Consider the following 5,935-nt stretch of genomic DNA (forward strand, 5'->3'; position numbering starts at 1 on the left):
ATAGATATAATTATACAGTAATGTGTATGTTACAATGAATGCTGTATGGTAGTAAATAGTTTTAAATGTATACAAGTTTTTTTTTATATTTTATATATATATTTATTTGTTTTTCCTTTTTGTTACAAACATGTTTTTTATTTGTTTATATGACAATAAAGATTATTCTTATTTTTGAATGTGTAATAATATATATACGGTCAAAGAGTAAATTCGTTTAAGTAAAACAAAATGATGACATGTCTAAATAAATGAAAAAAATGTTGTTTTGAAATCTTTGTCTTTTTATTTTATTTTGAAAAATAGAACTTTTCTTTGTTATAGCATGTATAGTTTCATTGCAATACATGAATATGCAAACCATTTGAATTATATACCTTTGTGGTGTACATAATATTATAGGTATATTTGCAAATTTATAATACAAACACTTTTTCTGTTAAAGTTGTAGTTTTTTCTTTTCATTGCTTGCTATGTACAATTATTCAGTCCACTATACATGCTAAATAAGAATTAAGTCAATAAACAGTAAAACTATTTCATCCACCAGAATCTTCCTGCAATTCTTAGACAAAACATTTTTTCAATCTGTTCTTTAAAGATCTTCCTCTATACATCTTTATTGGATGGAGCAATTCAAATGAGAAGCAAGTTTATTTGGACAACAACAAACTAATTTTTTTTTCATTCAGTCCTTCTTCCAATTGATAATTCCGTACATTGTTGCATTTCCGTGATCAAGTTCTTGTGCATCTAGACTATGATTGTGATGTTATGACTCAACCTTTTTGTTTAGTCATTATGTTGAAATTTCCTCTTTCTGATAAATGTAGGAAAAAACATGTTCCATTTCAAATTCATAAAAAAAGTCGCACTATGGAGAAAAATATCAACTTTAAGTTTTCTGTTTAGTATTGATCTGTTGAATGATGACCATGCAAATCAAGATGTCTGACCTACAAATACACAAAATTCAAAAATTATCAGTGAAGAGAAAAACAGCAATAAAATAGCTATTTTATCATGTTTACGAACATTTCGATAAACTTTCATTTGAATATTCATTGTTAGTACTCTTATTTTAGTGCTTTGTGTCTATGATTTACATATTACTGTTTGTTGTTTGGTTCCTTGGTGCAGACTTTTAAGTTAATCCCATTGCAACAAATATCTACAATTTGTTCAAATGTTGTGTGCTTTTATTAAAACCACTGTCGGCTATAAAGTTTACTCATTGTCAAAGGCTGTACAGTGAACTATTTTTGTCAAATTAATGGGCTTGCGGGTCTAAATCATTTTTTTTTCTTAATATAGGATTTCGCTATATTTTTCTATAAATGAACTTTATCAAATATTTCAAAGAAAAAGAAAAGAAAAAATAGGGTCACCATTTATTTACGATTACAATGCGCCTTAGAAAGAAGCATACATTGTTGTAAAGGTACTTTTTTTTCTGTTGAACTAATAGGAGAAATAGAGGTAATATCGAAATGAAAAAAAAAACTAAATTACGGAAATGGCTCAAATTTAATAATAGTTTAGTTTAAGAACAGTTTATTTGAAAATGATAATAAAAACTAAAGGTCACAGATGAGTTAAAAAAGATATTACAATTCTAATGCTGAAAAATGGCATTTTGGCACCAAAGGGAGATAATTTTGAGCTTTCAATGATACAAATGAATATACATTTTAAAAGTCATCTGGGGACAGTTTTAAATGATTTTTGTACCATATGATAAATTAACAAATTATACAATAAATAAAGTTAAGTTATGAAAAAAAAACCTGTCCCAAGTCAGGAGCCTGTAATTTTGTTTATGTGTAACATATTTGTTTTTTGTTCATATTTTTACATAAATCAGGCCGTTAGTTTTCTCGCTTGAATTGTTTTACATTGTCTTATCTGGGCCTTTTATAGCTGACTATATGCGGTATGGGCTTTGCTCATTGTTGAAGGCCATACGGTGACCAATAATTGTTAATGTTTGTGTCATTTTTTTGTCTTTTGTGGATAGTTGTCTCATTGGCAATCATACCACATCTTCTTTTTTATATACCCAAGAGCCTCCTTAAATGTCATTTGAACCCTATTGGAGAAAAGTCTAATTGGATATTAGACTGCCTCTTATTTTTATATCAACCCAGAAATATTATGCCTGTCTAATATCAGGAGCTTGTACATAGTTCAGTGGTTGATGTTGTTTCATATATATGTCATTTTGTTTTTTTATAATTTTTTGTTTTTAAAAATTTGTCTGGTATATTTAAGTTTGAATTGTTGCTTTGTTTTAAATTGTGTTAGTGTTGTCTTTTATAGATTACTATATTATGTATAGGGTATGGGTTTTTGTTTTACTTACAGGCCATCATTGGCCTCTAATAATTAAGTACAATGCTTACATCTATTTAATTGAACTCTGATGGATAGTTTTCTCATTTATCATACCACATCTTATTTTAATAAATAATTAATCATTGTTCAAGGTCAAAAACTTTAACAACAGTGGACTTACCATTTAGACTTGTTGACCTCTGTAAATCTTTTTTTGTTGAAAACTTCTTCTGTTTATAGTTTCCCTTTATCTTTAATGTTCTTGCCCTACACCTAAAAGGGTAAACATTATCTTAATTTTAATGACAAAAATAACTACTACATGTATTACATAATTAGTAGGCAACTGAAAAAAATTCCTCATTTGTATATAAAGTTGACTTGCTCATTATTCTTGCTGTTTAAAATTATCATTATTCTATGAAAATGAGGTCACAGTAAAATTAACCTTGGCAAACAGACATCTTCCTATTTTTATATGACACCTTGCAGTCATTCCATACAACATCAAGTAGACCCATGCTTATAATATCTGATAAAATGACAAAACCAAGAAAACTTAGCATTGACCCAAGAACCATACAATGTGGTCATGGTTATATGAATCTGCCAAACAGACCTGCACATCTTAATTGTTACATATCCACCAGATATAATCTACTAGTACCTGTAACTTTAAGCATATGATAAACTGACAAAACAATGCAGTGTTTCATTGACTAATGAACCATAAAAATGAGGTTAAGGTCATATAAAATATGGCAGACAGACATGTGTATCTTACAATCATTCCATTCACTAAATAAAGGAGCATTATTGCTTACAGTTTCCGGAAAAAGATCAAACCACAAAAACTAAACATTTTCATAGTTCCTTATACCCTGCCACATTTGTTTATGTATGTGCCTGTCCCAAATCAGGAGCCTATAATTCAGTGATTGTCGTTTGTTTATGTGTAACATATCTGTTTTTCCATCTTTCATAAGTTTTTTACATAAATAAACGTTAGTTTTCTTGTTCGAATTGTTTTACATTGTCATTTCTGGACCTTTTATAGCTGACTATGCAGTATTGGCTTTGTTCATTGTTGAAGGCTGTACAGACTACAGTGACCTTGAGTTGTTAATTTCTGTTTCATTTGGTCACTTGTGGAGAGTTGTCATATCCCATGTTTTTTTTTATCATGGATTTGTAAAGCAAGGTTTTACCGAGCATTTCCCCTGTTTTGTGCCGAATACAAATAAATTTCATATTTAAAGACAATACATGTATATTGTTTTTATACTAAAATCAATAAAAAAAAAAAAAAAAAAAAAGTGTAACAAATATTGTTCAAAAAAAGTGTTTGGAATTCCCCTCTTGGGGTACCATTTTGGGGTATTTCCCTATGACCATTGTCAAGGTGGTAAGACATAGACATTTTAATAAATTAAACAGGGAAAAAGTAATATAACATATGACTTCGCATTCTTCTTCAATTTTTAACGTTTTTATCACAGGCACTTTGAACTGTCAATAAAAAATTGTTTTCAACTTGTCGCTAAAAAAATAGATAATCTTAGATAGTCTTACACCTAAGGCGAAGAAAAAAGTTTGTCCAGAAAAAAATCCATAGCCCCCCCCCCCCCAGAAAATCAAATAGTTCATGTAGTTGCTGCCTAAACCCCATATTGACAGAAACAATTAAGTGCCTGGCCTGTGGTTTTTATACAGATATTTTCATTTTTAAAAAAAAAAATTTAATGCAAGGTGCATCATGTGCATGTTGATTTTAAAAAAAAATATATCAGAACAGTAAATAGAAATAGTAAATAATGCCCCCGAGGTCATATGTTATAGGACTAACTATTTGTCCTATCAAATTTGTGACTTTATTTACTGTGTCTTTTTATCCTGTGACTTTATTTACTGTGTCTTTTCATCCTGTGACTTTATTTACTGTGTCTTTTCATCCTGTGACTTTTTGTCCGTGTTTACCTTCCTTCTTAATCAGTGAACTGAATATTTGTTTTTTGCAGTAGTACGGACAGAGACATATATACACAGAGATATGTATATATGTCTCTGGTACGGGTAAAGAGTCCATATCTGTTATTAATCAAGCAAATTGAGAGTCAACACTTACACAATACCTTTTTCAGAGTGTCAGCTAAAACAAGGAATCACTGGTGATAGGGGAGTGTAACCGATGATTTGATCCTGAATCAGATAAGATTTTCCAAAGCCAGGAGAACCTCTTTTAAAATTGAGCACAAAGTCGCCTGAGGAATTAATAATAATGCTACTAAAAATATTTTATTTCCCCCATGTTCACTATAATTACCAAATCTTCACGCGACTGTGCTTTGCGTGAATATAAAAAAATGACGTGGTCCTGACGAATGAATATACAATTGAAATACTGGACCATCGATTAGCAGAGCTCGAGCAGCAGAGTAAACTTACTGAGAAACTTCCACATAAATCTCTAAGTTATTTACGACTAATACTTACTGTGCTCCTGAAATCAGAAAAAGTTGTTAAATACATTAATTTGTGTTTTTACTGCTACGAATTCGAAATATGTGAATCAAATGCTAATTATGCACCAGTTGGACTGAGCAGAGAATTACTCTCAACCAGGAACAGTCTATACTAAATAAAACTGTTAATAATAAGAATAGAAAGTCCCTGTAAAAAGGCAGTCAAATCCTAACAGAACTGTAACTTAATGATACATGCATTTCAAGTTCCAGCACCTCACTCAGCACCCTGGCCCAATACACTGAGTAAGCAAACTTGTGTGTGTGACTGTCAGTCTTATAATATAAAACTACGAAGGTTCATAACGTTTGAATCAACGTTTGTTTGGATATTTTTTTAGGATCTTTGTAAAATAATATCTTAATCTTTGTTAAAATACGATTTTAAATTCTTCTATTCTTTTTTTCATAATTTTGTAAAGTGTACTTTTTTAAGTTTAAATTTTAAATATAAAATAAATAATCCATTTTGATTTGAGGAAATCTTTTTGAACTGTAATGACATGGTCAGTCAACTGATTTGTTGAAATGCTGATTACAGGTAATTATAACATTCAGTAATTTTCCATTACCCCCCACAGTGCGTGTGGCCTCGGGTGTATAACGAGAGAACATCCTGTCTACGTGTAATACAGATTGATGACATTACACAAAATTTCTTTTGTTAAATGCATCTGTGTCCATTTCCCAATTTCAACACACATTTTTTTCAAAAAATCATATGAAATAAAGAAGAAAAGTAGCAAATATAAACTTCAGTAACTGCACATTTAGAAAACATAAATTCAATATTGCACGAACCAACCCTTGAGAAAGCGTATACATGTATGTAGATGTGTTTAAAAAAAACAACTCAATTCCCATTGGCTTTATTTCATACTAGGACTTAAGATAACCAGAACGAAGCATGCAGTGTTTATCCCGATAAATGGGGACCCATCGACTTCCAGTCATGCTTCAGTGATTTTCTATTTAAATCACCATTTTTTCCCTAAGATTAAGGGGGGGGGGGCTGGAAAAAACCTAAATCCGCCTCTGCTAGACTAATAGGGAAATCATTTGGTCTGATACACAAAGAT

At 30.4% G+C, this 5,935-nt stretch overlaps 1 long non-coding RNA gene across 1 annotated transcript; it reads right to left on the minus strand.

Annotated features, from left to right (window-relative positions):
* Nucleotides 1–247: 247 nt before the first annotated feature.
* LOC134695032 (uncharacterized) lies at nt 248–5,186 on the minus strand. The gene is made up of 3 exons (XR_010102675.1): nt 4,460–5,186; nt 2,516–2,607; nt 248–956 (listed from the first exon to the last, which is right to left on the minus strand). It is a non-coding gene; the product is annotated as an uncharacterized LOC134695032 (long non-coding RNA).
* Between the last annotated feature and the right edge of the window lie 749 nt (nt 5,187–5,935).

The sequence above is a fragment of the Mytilus trossulus genome, chromosome 13, assembly GCF_036588685.1.
Source record: "Mytilus trossulus isolate FHL-02 chromosome 13, PNRI_Mtr1.1.1.hap1, whole genome shotgun sequence".
Taxonomy (NCBI): Eukaryota; Metazoa; Mollusca; class Bivalvia; order Mytilida; family Mytilidae; genus Mytilus; species Mytilus trossulus.